Source organism: Atractosteus spatula, chromosome 7 (assembly GCF_055471065.1).
Source record: "Atractosteus spatula isolate fAtrSpa1 chromosome 7, fAtrSpa1.hap1, whole genome shotgun sequence".
Taxonomy (NCBI): Eukaryota; Metazoa; Chordata; class Actinopteri; order Semionotiformes; family Lepisosteidae; genus Atractosteus; species Atractosteus spatula.
Window position 1 is genome coordinate 49,149,982 of NC_142712.1, and position 12,260 is coordinate 49,162,241.

The window sequence follows — 12,260 nt, forward strand, 5'->3', positions numbered from 1 at the left end:
TTAATACTTTCCAGTTACTCCCATCAGAAAGCAGATAGCGACTCCCCAGCTCCAAAACCAACAGATTTAAGTTCTCATTCATACCTGTAGCCATATCGTTACTTCACACTTGACCTTCTATGCAAATATGTATGTCTATTGTTGTTGTTCCTGTCGTTTTTTTTCTTCTGTCCATCTGTACACCAACACTGCTGCTGTAAAGCAACTTGCCCCCCCAAGGGATAATAAAGACTCTCTCTCTAACCTCTGCTGCAGCCGGCACCCCCTTGGCTCTCAAGATACGTTCTCACAACCCTCATCAGAAAGAACCTTGTTTATAGCTAAAACATGCCATTACTAAAATAAACGGAAACAATGACAAATTACTCAAATTAAACTTGAGAACTGATGAAAAAATACCACTTATCAGTTCATCCTTAAATAACCAGCTTTGATCAAACAAACGGGCAGTGTCATATTAGCGGCGCTGTCTTCATGAAAGGAAAGAAGAACTTTTTGATTTGAAAAAAGACACCAGTATGACTTACTCGACACTTGTGAAAGTTCTTCCTTTACACCAGTACAAGAGAGCCACCCACTCAGAATGTGTCTCCCTCTTCCTCAGCCAGCAAGAGAGAGGAACGATCATCAATGGTCGGGAACAGCTGCCCTGAAGCAACGCTCCCGACCCGTTTCACGCTCAGGAGGAGACACTATGGATCCTCCTCGTGGTTGGCGAGACCAAACACTTTCGAAACGCATTTCTCAAGTCACAAACTATAGAAATGATCCCTGAAAGTATAGTCTTAGCTCGCCACCCCTCGAGCAGCGCACCCCAGTAAACCTGAAAGCAATTCCAGTCATGGTGAGCAGTTTCAATGGGTTCATTTTTTCTTAAGACAGCTTAAGTATTTGAAGGTCGACGAGTCATTTTGTTCTATCGGTCCTTCCTTGAATCTGTACTCACTTTTACCCCGACCTGCTGCTTTGGCAACCTGAATCCGAGAGGCAAGAACAAGCTGGGCAGTCTTGTGAACATATGTCGCGAGGTCATCGGTGCTGATCTTCCAGCCCTTTCCACCATCTTATCATACACGTGTTTTGAGTAAAGCAACATCCGACTGTGATGATCCTTCACACCCCTTGTTTAATACTTTCCAGTTACTCCCATCAGAAAGCAGATAGCGACTCCCCGGCTCCAAAACCAACAGATTTAAGTTCTCATTCATACCTGTAGCCATATCGTTACTTCACACTTGACCTTCTATGCAAATATGTATGTCTATTGTTGTTGTTCCTGTCGTTTTTTTTCTTCTGTCCATCTGTACACCAACACTGCTGCTGTAAAGCAACTTGCCCCCCCAAGGGATAATAAAGACTCTCTCTCTAACCTCTGCTGCAGCCGGCACCCCCTTGGCTCTCAAGATACGTTCTCACAACCCTCATCAAAAAGAACCTTGTTTATAGCTAAAACATGCCATTGCTAAGATTAATGGAAACAATGACAAATTACTCAAATTAAACTTGAGAACTGATGAAAAAATACCACTTATCAGTTCATCCTTAAATAACCAGCTTTGATCAAACAAACGGGCAGTGTCATATTAGCGGCGCAGTCTTCATGAAAGAAAAGAAGAACTTTTTGATTTGAAAAAAGACACCAGTATGACTTACTCGACACTTGTGAAAGTTCTTCCTTTACACCAGTACAAGAGAGCCACCCACTCAGAATGTGTCTCCCTCTTCCTCAGCCAGCAAGAGAGAGGAACGATCATCAATGGTCGGGAACAGCTGCCCTGAAGCAACACTCCCAACCCGTTTTACACTCAGGAGGAGACACTATGGATCCTCCTCGTGGTTGGCGAGACCAAACACTTTCGAAACGCATTTCTCAAGTTACAAACTATAGAAATGATTCCTGAAAGTATAGTCTTAGCTCGCCACCCCTCGAGCAGCGCACCCCAGTAAACCTGAAAGCAATACCATTCATGGTGAGCAGTTTCAATGGGTTCATTTTTTCTTAAGACAGCTTAAGTATTTGAAGGTCGACGAGTCATTTTGTTCTATCGGTCCTTCCTTGAATCTGTACTCACTTTTACCCCGACCTGCTGCTTTGGCAACCTGAATCCGAGAGGCAAGAACAAGCTGGGCAGTCTTGTGAACATATGTCGCGAGGTCATCGGTGCTGATCTTCCAGCCCTTTCCACCATCTTATCATACACGTGTTTTGAGTAAAGCAACATCCGACTGTGATGATCCTTCACACCCCTTGTTTAATACTTTCCAGTTACTCCCATCAGAAAGCAGATAGCGACTCCCCGGCTCCAAAACCAACAGATTTAAGTTCTCATTCATACCTGTAGCCATATCGTTACTTCACACTTGACCTTCTATGCAAATATGTATGTCTATTGTTGTTGTTCCTGTCGTTTTTTTTCTTCTGTCCATCTGTACACCAACACTGCTGCTGTAAAGCAACTTGCCCCCCCAAGGGATAAGAAAGACTCTCTCTCTCTCTAACCTCTGCTGCAGCCGGCACCCCCTTGGCTCTCAAGATACGTTCTCACAACCCTCATCAGAAAGAACCTTGTTTATAGCTAAAACATGCCATTACTAAAATAAACGGAAACAATGACAAATTACTCACATTAAACTTGAGAACTGATGAAAAAATACCACTTATCAGTTCATCCTTAAATAACCAGCTTTGATCAAACAAACGGGCAGTGTCATATTAGCAGCGCTGTCTTCATGAAAGAAAAGAAGAACTTTTTGATTTGAAAAAAGACACCAGTATGACTTACTCGACACTTGTGAAAGTTCTTCCTTTACACCAGTACAAGAGAGCCACCCACTCAGAATGCGTCTCCCTCTTCCTCAGCCAGCAAGAGAGAGGAACGATCATCAATGGTCGGGAACAGCTGCCCTGAAGCAACACTCCCGACCCGTTTCACGCTCAGGAGGAGACACTATGGATCCTCCTCGTGGTTGGCGAGACCAAACACTTTCGAAACGCATTTCTCAAGTCACAAACTATAGAAATGATCCCTGAAAGCATAGTCTTAGCTCGCCACCCCTCGAGCAGCGCACCCCAGTAAACCTGAAAGCAATTCCATTCATGGTGAGCAGTTTCAATGGGTTCATTTTTTCTTAAGACAGCTTAAGTATTTGAAGGTCGACGAGTCATTTTGTTCTATCGGTCCTTCCTTGAATCTGTACTCACTTTTACCCCGACCTGCTGCTTTGGCAACCTGAATCCGAGAGGCAAGAACAAGCTGGGCAGTCTTGTGAACATATGTCGCGAGGTCATCGGTGCTGATCTTCCAGCCCTTTCCACCATCTTATCATACACGTGTTTTGAGTAAAGCAACATCCGACTGTGATGATCCTTCACACCCCTTGTTTAATACTTTCCAGTTACTCCCATCAGAAAGCAGATAGCGACTCCCCAGCTCCAAAACCAACAGATTTAAGTTCTCATTCATACCTGTAGCCATATCGTTACTTCACACTTGACCTTCTATGCAAATATGTATGTCTATTGTTGTTGTTCCTGTCGTTTTTTTTCTTCTGTCCATCTGTACACCAACACTGCTGCTGTAAAGCAACTTGCCCCCCCAAGGGATAAGAAAGACTCTCTCTCTCTCTAACCTCTGCTGCAGCCGGCACCCCCTTGGCTCTCAAGATACGTTCTCACAACCCTCATCAGAAAGAACCTTGTTTATAGCTAAAACATGCCATTACTAAAATAAACGGAAACAATGACAAATTACTCACATTAAACTTGAGAACTGATGAAAAAATACCACTTATCAGTTCATCCTTAAATAACCAGCTTTGATCAAACAAACGGGCAGTGTCATATTAGCGGCGCTGTCTTCATGAAAGAAAAGAAGAACTTTTTGATTTGAAAAAAGACACCAGTATGACTTACTCGACACTTGTGAAAGTTCTTCCTTTACACCAGTACAAGAGAGCCACCCACTCAGAATGTGTCTCCCTCTTCCTCAGCCAGCAAGAGAGAGGAACGATCATCAATGGTCGGGAACAGCTGCCCTGAAGCAACACTCCCGACCCGTTTCACGCTCAGGAGGAGACACTATGGATCCTCCTCGTGGTTGGCGAGACCAAACACTTTCGAAACGCATTTCTCAAGTCACAAACTATAGAAATGATCCCTGAAAGCATAGTCTTAGCTCGCCACCCCTCGAGCAGCGCACCCCAGTAAACCTGAAAGCAATTCCATTCATGGTGAGCAGTTTCAATGGGTTCATTTTTTCTTAAGACAGCTTAAGTATTTGAAGGTCGACGAGTCATTTTGTTCTATCGGTCCTTCCTTGAATCTGTACTCACTTTTACCCCGACCTGCTGCTTTGGCAACCTGAATCCGAGAGGCAAGAACAAGCTGGGCAGTCTTGTGAACATATGTCGCGAGGTCATCGGTGCTGATCTTCCAGCCCTTTCCACCATCTTATCATACACGTGTTTTGAGTAAAGCAACATCCGACTGTGATGATCCTTCACACCCCTTGTTTAATACTTTCCAGTTACTCCCATCAGAAAGCAGATAGCGACTCCCCAGCTCCAAAACCAACAGATTTAAGTTCTCATTCATACCTGTAGCCATATCGTTACTTCACACTTGACCTTCTATGCAAATATGTATGTCTATTGTTGTTGTTCCTGTCGTTTTTTTTCTTCTGTCCATCTGTACACCAACACTGCTGCTGTAAAGCAACTTGCCCCCCCCAAGGGATAATAAAGACTCTCTCTTTCTCTAACCTCTGCTGCAGCCGGCACCCCCTTGGCTCTCAAGATACGTTCTCACAACCCTCATCAGAAAGAACCTTGTTTATAGCTAAAACATGCCATTACTAAAATAAACGGAAACAATGACAAATTACTCACATTAAACTTGAGAACTGATGAAAAAATACCACTTATCAGTTCATCCTTAAATAACCAGCTTTGATCAAACAAACGGGCAGTGTCATATTAGCGGCGCTGTCTTCATGAAAGAAAAGAAGAACTTTTTGATTTGAAAAAAGACACCAGTATGACTTACTCGACACTTGTGAAAGTTCTTCCTTTACACCAGTACAAGAGAGCCACCCACTCAGAATGTGTCTCCCTCTTCCTCAGCCAGCAAGAGAGAGGAACGATCATCAATGGTCGGGAACAGCTGCCCTGAAGCAACACTCCCGACCCGTTTCACGCTCAGGAGGAGACACTATGGATCCTCCTCGTGGTTGGCGAGACCAAACACTTTCGAAACGCATTTCTCAAGTCACAAACTATAGAAATGATCCCTGAAAGCATAGTCTTAGCTCGCCACCCCTCGAGCAGCGCACCCCAGTAAACCTGAAAGCAATTCCATTCATGGTGAGCAGTTTCAATGGGTTCATTTTTTCTTAAGACAGCTTAAGTATTTGAAGGTCGACGAGTCATTTTGTTCTATCGGTCCTTCCTTGAATCTGTACTCACTTTTACCCCGACCTGCTGCTTTGGCAACCTGAATCCGAGAGGCAAGAACAAGCTGGGCAGTCTTGTGAACATATGTCGCGAGGTCATCGGTGCTGATCTTCCAGCCCTTTCCACCATCTTATCATACACGTGTTTTGAGTAAAGCAACATCCGACTGTGATGATCCTTCACACCCCTTGTTTAATACTTTCCAGTTACTCCCATCAGAAAGCAGATAGCGACTCCCCAGCTCCAAAACCAACAGATTTAAGTTCTCATTCATACCTGTAGCCATATCGTTACTTCACACTTGACCTTCTATGCAAATATGTATGTCTATTGTTGTTGTTCCTGTCGTTTTTTTTCTTCTGTCCATCTGTACACCAACACTGCTGCTGTAAAGCAACTTGCCCCCCCAAGGGATAATAAAGACTCTCTCTCTCTCTAACCTCTGCTGCAGCCGGCACCCCCTTGGCTCTCAAGATACGTTCTCACAACCCTCATCAGAAAGAACCTTGTTTATAGCTAAAACATGCCATTACTAAAATAAACGGAAACAATGACAAATTACTCACATTAAACTTGAGAACTGATGAAAAAATACCACTTATCAGTTCATCCTTAAATAACCAGCTTTGATCAAACAAACGGGCAGTGTCATATTAGCGGCGCTGTCTTCATGAAAGAAAAGAAGAACTTTTTGATTTGAAAAAAGACACCAGTATGACTTACTCGACACTTGTGAAAGTTCTTCCTTTACACCAGTACAAGAGAGCCACCCACTCAGAATGTGTCTCCCTCTTCCTCAGCCAGCAAGAGAGAGGAACGATCATCAATGGTCGGGAACAGCTGCCCTGAAGCAACACTCCCGACCCGTTTCACGCTCAGGAGAAGACACTATGGATCCTCCTCGTGGTTGGCGAGACCAAACACTTTCGAAACGCATTTCTCAAATCACAAACTATAGAAATGATCCCTGAAAGTATAGTCTTAGCTCGCCACCCCTCGAGCAGCGCACCCCAGTAAACCTGAAAGCAATACCATTCATGGTGAGCAGTTTCAATGGGTTCATTTTTTCTTAAGACAGCTTAAGTATTTGAAGGTCGACGAGTCATTTTGTCCTATCGGTCCTTCCTTGAATCTGTACTCACTTTTACCCCGACCTGCTGCTTTGGCAACCTGAATCCGAGAGGCAAGAACAAGCTGGGCAGTCTTGTGAACATATGTCGCGAGGTCATCGGTGCTGATCTTCCAGCCCTTTCCACCATCTTATCATACACGTGTTTTGAGTAAAGCAACATCCGACTGTGATGATCCTTCACACCCCTTGTTTAATACTTTCCAGTTACTCCCATCAGAAAGCAGATAGCGACTCCCCAGCTCCAAAACCAACAGATTTAAGTTCTCATTCATACCTGTAGCCATATCGTTACTTCACACTTGACCTTCTATGCAAATATGTATGTCTATTGTTGTTGTTCCTGTCGTTTTTTTTCTTCTGTCCATCTGTACACCAACACTGCTGCTGTAAAGCAACTTGCCCCCCCAAGGGATAATAAAGACTCTCTCTCTCTCTAACCTCTGCTGCAGCCGGCACCCCCTTGGCTCTCAAGATACGTTCTCACAACCCTCATCAGAAAGAACCTTGTTTATAGCTAAAACATGCCATTACTAAAATAAACGGAAACAATGACAAATTACTCACATTAAACTTGAGAACTGATGAAAAAATACCACTTATCAGTTCATCCTTAAATAACCAGCTTTGATCAAACAAACGGGCAGTGTCATATTAGCGGCGCTGTCTTCATGAAAGAAAAGAAGAACTTTTTGATTTGAAAAAAGACACCAGTATGACTTACTCGACACTTGTGAAAGTTCTTCCTTTACACCAGTACAAGAGAGCCACCCACTCAGAATGTGTCTCCCTCTTCCTCAGCCAGCAAGAGAGAGGAACGATCATCAATGGTCGGGAACAGCTGCCCTGAAGCAACGCTCCCGACCCGTTTCACGCTCAGGAGGAGACACTATGGATCCTCCTCGTGGTTGGCGAGACCAAACACTTTCGAAACGCATTTCTCAAGTCACAAACTATAGAAATGATCCCTGAAAGCATAGTCTTAGCTCGCCACCCCTCGAGCAGCGCACCCCAGTAAACCTGAAAGCAATTCCATTCATGGTGAGCAGTTTCAATGGGTTCATTTTTTCTTAAGACAGCTTAAGTATTTGAAGGTCGACGAGTCATTTTGTTCTATCGGTCCTTCCTTGAATCTGTACTCACTTTTACCCCGACCTGCTGCTTTGGCAACCTGAATCCGAGAGGCAAGAACAAGCTGGGCAGTCTTGTGAACATATGTCGCGAGGTCATCGGTGCTGATCTTCCAGCCCTTTCCACCATCTTATCATACACGTGTTTTGAGTAAAGCAACATCCGACTGTGATGATCCTTCACACCCCTTGTTTAATACTTTCCAGTTACTCCCATCAGAAAGCAGATAGCGACTCCCCAGCTCCAAAACCAACAGATTTAAGTTCTCATTCATACCTGTAGCCATATCGTTACTTCACACTTGACCTTCTATGCAAATATGTATGTCTATTGTTGTTGTTCCTGTCGTTTTTTTTCTTCTGTCCATCTGTACACCAACACTGCTGCTGTAAAGCAACTTGCCCCCCCCAAGGGATAATAAAGACTCTCTCTTTCTCTAACCTCTGCTGCAGCCGGCACCCCCTTGGCTCTCAAGATACGTTCTCACAACCCTCATCAGAAAGAACCTTGTTTATAGCTAAAACATGCCATTACTAAAATAAACGGAAACAATGACAAATTACTCACATTAAACTTGAGAACTGATGAAAAAATACCACTTATCAGTTCATCCTTAAATAACCAGCTTTGATCAAACAAACGGGCAGTGTCATATTAGCGGCGCTGTCTTCATGAAAGAAAAGAAGAACTTTTTGATTTGAAAAAAGACACCAGTATGACTTACTCGACACTTGTGAAAGTTCTTCCTTTACACCAGTACAAGAGAGCCACCCACTCAGAATGTGTCTCCCTCTTCCTCAGCCAGCAAGAGAGAGGAACGATCATCAATGGTCGGGAACAGCTGCCCTGAAGCAACGCTCCCGACCCGTTTCACGCTCAGGAGGAGACACTATGGATCCTCCTCGTGGTTGGCGAGACCAAACACTTTCGAAACGCATTTTTCAAGTCACAAACTATAGAAATGATCCCTGAAAGCATAGTCTTAGCTCGCCACCCCTCGAGCAGCGCACCCCAGTAAACCTGAAAGCAATTCCATTCATGGTGAGCAGTTTCAATGGGTTCATTTTTTCTTAAGACAGCTTAAGTATTTGAAGGTCGACGAGTCATTTTGTCCTATCGGTCCTTCCTTGAATCTGTACTCACTTTTACCCCGACCGGCTGCTTTGGCAACCTGAATCCGAGAGGCAAGAACAAGCTGGGCAGTCTTGTGAACATATGTCGCGAGGTCATCGGTGCTGATCTTCCAGCCCTTTCCACCATCTTATCATACACGTGTTTTGAGTAAAGCAACATCCGACTGTGATGATCCTTCACACCCCTTGTTTAATACTTTCCAGTTACTCCCATCAGAAAGCAGATAGCGACTCCCCGGCTCCAAAACCAACAGATTTAAGTTCTCATTCATACCTGTAGCCATATCGTTACTTCACACTTGACCTTCTATGCAAATATGTATGTCTATTGTTGTTGTTCCTGTCGTTTTTTTTCTTCTGTCCATCTGTACACCAACACTGCTGCTGTAAAGCAACTTGCCCCCCCAAGGGATAATAAAGACTCTCTCTCTCTCTAACCTCTGCTGCAGCCGGCACCCCCTTGGCTCTCAAGATACGTTCTCACAACCCTCATCAGAAAGAACCTTGTTTATAGCTAAAACATGCCATTACTAAAATAAATGGAAACAATGACAAATTACTCACATTAAACTTGAGAACTGATGAAAAAATACCACTTATCAGTTCATCCTTAAATAGCCAGCTTTGATCAAACAAACGGGCAGTGTCATATTAGCGGCGCTGTCTTCATGAAAGAAAAGAAGAACTTTTTGATTTGAAAAAAGACACCAGTATGACTTACTCGACACTTTTGAAAGTTCTTCCTTTACACCAGTACAAGAGAGCCACCCACTCAGAATGTGTCTCCCTCTTCCTCAGCCAGCAAGAGAGAGGAACGATCATCAATGGTCGGGAACAGCTGCCCTGAAGCAACACTCCCGACCCGTTTCACGCTCAGGAGGAGACACTATGGATCCTCCTCGTGGTTGGCGAGACCAAACACTTTCGAAACGCATTTCTCAAGTCACAAACTATAGAAATGATCCCTGAAAGCATAGTCTTAGCTCGCCACCCCTCGAGCAGCGCACCCCAGTAAACCTGAAAGCAATTCCATTCATGGTGAGCAGTTTCAATGGGTTCATTTTTTCTTAAGACAGCTTAAGTATTTGAAGGTCGACGAGTCATTTTGTCCTATCGGTCCTTCCTTGAATCTGTACTCACTTTTACCCCGACCGGCTGCTTTGGCAACCTGAATCCGAGAGGCAAGAACAAGCTGGGCAGTCTTGTGAACATATGTCGCGAGGTCATCGGTGCTGATCTTCCAGCCCTTTCCACCATCTTATCATACACGTGTTTTGAGTAAAGCAACATCCGACTGTGATGATCCTTCACACCCCTTGTTTAATACTTTCCAGTTACTCCCATCAGAAAGCAGATAGCGACTCCCCGGCTCCAAAACCAACAGATTTAAGTTCTCATTCATACCTGTAGCCATATCGTTACTTCACACTTGACCTTCTATGCAAATATGTATGTCTATTGTTGTTGTTCCTGTCGTTTTTTTTCTTCTGTCCATCTGTACACCAACACTGCTGCTGTAAAGCAACTTGCCCCCCCAAGGGATAATAAAGACTCTCTCTCTCTCTAACCTCTGCTGCAGCCGGCACCCCCTTGGCTCTCAAGATACGTTCTCACAACCCTCATCAGAAAGAACCTTGTTTATAGCTAAAACATGCCATTACTAAAATAAATGGAAACAATGACAAATTACTCACATTAAACTTGAGAACTGATGAAAAAATACCACTTATCAGTTCATCCTTAAATAACCAGCTTTGATCAAACAAACGGGCAGTGTCATATTAGCGGCGCTGTCTTCATGAAAGAAAAGAAGAACTTTTTGATTTGAAAAAAGACACCAGTATGACTTACTCGACACTTGTGAAAGTTCTTCCTTTACACCAGTACAAGACAGCCACCCACTCAGAATGTGTCTCCCTCTTCCTCAGCCAGCAAGAGAGAGGAACGATCATCAATGGTCGGGAACAGCTGCCCTGAAGCAACGCTCCCGACCCGTTTCACGCTCAGGAGGAGACACTATGGATCCTCCTCGTGGTTGGCGAGACCAAACACTTTCGAAACGCATTTCTCAAGTCACAAACTATAGAAATGATCCCTGAAAGTATAGTCTTAGTTCGCCACCCCTCGAGCAGCGCACCCCAGTAAACCTGAAAGCAATACCATTCATGGTGAGCAGTTTCAATGGGTTCATTTTTTCTTAAGACAGCTTAAGTATTTGAAGGTCGACGAGTCATTTTGTTCTATCGGTCCTTCCTTGAATCTGTACTCACTTTTACCCCGACCTGCTGCTTTGGCAACCTGAATCCGAGAGGCAAGAACAAGCTGGGCAGTCTTGTGAACATATGTCGCGAGGTCATCGGTGCTGATCTTCCAGCCCTTTCCACCATCTTATCATACACGTGTTTTGAGTAAAGCAACATCCGACTGTGATGATCCTTCACACCCCTTGTTTAATACTTTCCAGTTACTCCCATCAGAAAGCAGATAGCGACTCCCCAGCTCCAAAACCAACAGATTTAAGTTCTCATTCATACCTGTAGCCATATCGTTACTTCACACTTGACCTTCTATGCAAATATGTATGTCTATTGTTGTTGTTCCTGTCGTTTTTTTTCTTCTGTCCATCTGTACACCAACACTGCTGCTGTAAAGCAACTTGCCCCCCCAAGGGATAATAAAGACTCTCTCTCTCTCTAACCTCTGCTGCAGCCGGCACCCCCTTGGCTCTCAAGATACGTTCTCACAACCCTCATCAGAAAGAACCTTGTTTATAGCTAAAACATGCCATTACTAAAATAAACGGAAACAATGACAAATTACTCACATTAAACTTGAGAACTGATGAAAAAATACCACTTATCAGTTCATCCTTAAATAACCAGCTTTGATCAAACAAACGGGCAGTGTCATATTAGCGGCGCTGTCTTCATGAAAGAAAAGAAGAACTTTTTGATTTGAAAAAAGACACCAGTATGACTTACTCGACACTTGTGAAAGTTCTTCCTTTACACCAGTACAAGAGAGCCACCCACTCAGAATGTGTCTCCCTCTTCCTCAGCCAGCAAGAGAGAGGAACGATCATCAATGGTCGGGAACAGCTGCCCTGAAGCAACACTCCCGACCCGTTTCACGCTCAGGAGAAGACACTATGGATCCTCCTCGTGGTTGGCGAGACCAAACACTTTCGAAACGCATTTCTCAAATCACAAACTATAGAAATGATCCCTGAAAGTATAGTCTTAGCTCGCCACCCCTCGAGCAGCGCACCCCAGTAAACCTGAAAGCAATACCATTCATGGTGAGCAGTTTCAATGGGTTCATTTTTTCTTAAGACAGCTTAAGTATTTGAAGGTCGACGAGTCATTTTGTCCTATCGGTCCTTCCTTGAATCTGTACTCACTTTTACCCCGACCTGC

The 12,260-nt window shown here is 44.1% G+C and overlaps 11 non-coding genes across 11 annotated transcripts; all 11 read right to left on the reverse strand.

Moving 5' to 3' along the window:
* Window positions 1-573: 573 nt before the first annotated feature.
* LOC148831278 (small nucleolar RNA U3) lies at window positions 574-787 on the reverse strand. Its single transcript, XR_016091394.1, has one exon. It is a non-coding gene; the product is annotated as a small nucleolar RNA U3 (small nucleolar RNA).
* A 912-nt stretch (window positions 788-1,699) lies between these two features.
* On the reverse strand, window positions 1,700-1,913 carry LOC148831279 (small nucleolar RNA U3). Its single transcript, XR_016091439.1, has one exon. It is a non-coding gene; the product is annotated as a small nucleolar RNA U3 (small nucleolar RNA).
* A 916-nt stretch (window positions 1,914-2,829) lies between these two features.
* On the reverse strand, window positions 2,830-3,043 carry LOC148831280 (small nucleolar RNA U3). The gene has a single exon (XR_016091436.1). It is a non-coding gene; the product is annotated as a small nucleolar RNA U3 (small nucleolar RNA).
* A 916-nt stretch (window positions 3,044-3,959) lies between these two features.
* On the reverse strand, window positions 3,960-4,173 carry LOC148831281 (small nucleolar RNA U3). Its single transcript, XR_016091432.1, has one exon. It is a non-coding gene; the product is annotated as a small nucleolar RNA U3 (small nucleolar RNA).
* Window positions 4,174-5,090: 917 nt separating this feature from the next.
* Window positions 5,091-5,304, reverse strand: LOC148831282 (small nucleolar RNA U3). Its single transcript, XR_016091433.1, has one exon. It is a non-coding gene; the product is annotated as a small nucleolar RNA U3 (small nucleolar RNA).
* Window positions 5,305-6,220: 916 nt separating this feature from the next.
* LOC148831283 (small nucleolar RNA U3) lies at window positions 6,221-6,434 on the reverse strand. Its single transcript, XR_016091414.1, has one exon. It is a non-coding gene; the product is annotated as a small nucleolar RNA U3 (small nucleolar RNA).
* A 916-nt stretch (window positions 6,435-7,350) lies between these two features.
* On the reverse strand, window positions 7,351-7,564 carry LOC148831284 (small nucleolar RNA U3). The gene has a single exon (XR_016091430.1). It is a non-coding gene; the product is annotated as a small nucleolar RNA U3 (small nucleolar RNA).
* Window positions 7,565-8,481: 917 nt separating this feature from the next.
* LOC148831285 (small nucleolar RNA U3) lies at window positions 8,482-8,695 on the reverse strand. The gene has a single exon (XR_016091435.1). It is a non-coding gene; the product is annotated as a small nucleolar RNA U3 (small nucleolar RNA).
* Window positions 8,696-9,611: 916 nt separating this feature from the next.
* LOC148831286 (small nucleolar RNA U3) lies at window positions 9,612-9,825 on the reverse strand. Its single transcript, XR_016091434.1, has one exon. It is a non-coding gene; the product is annotated as a small nucleolar RNA U3 (small nucleolar RNA).
* A 916-nt stretch (window positions 9,826-10,741) lies between these two features.
* On the reverse strand, window positions 10,742-10,955 carry LOC148831287 (small nucleolar RNA U3). The gene has a single exon (XR_016091395.1). It is a non-coding gene; the product is annotated as a small nucleolar RNA U3 (small nucleolar RNA).
* A 916-nt stretch (window positions 10,956-11,871) lies between these two features.
* Window positions 11,872-12,085, reverse strand: LOC148831288 (small nucleolar RNA U3). The gene has a single exon (XR_016091415.1). It is a non-coding gene; the product is annotated as a small nucleolar RNA U3 (small nucleolar RNA).
* Window positions 12,086-12,260: the final 175 nt, after the last annotated feature.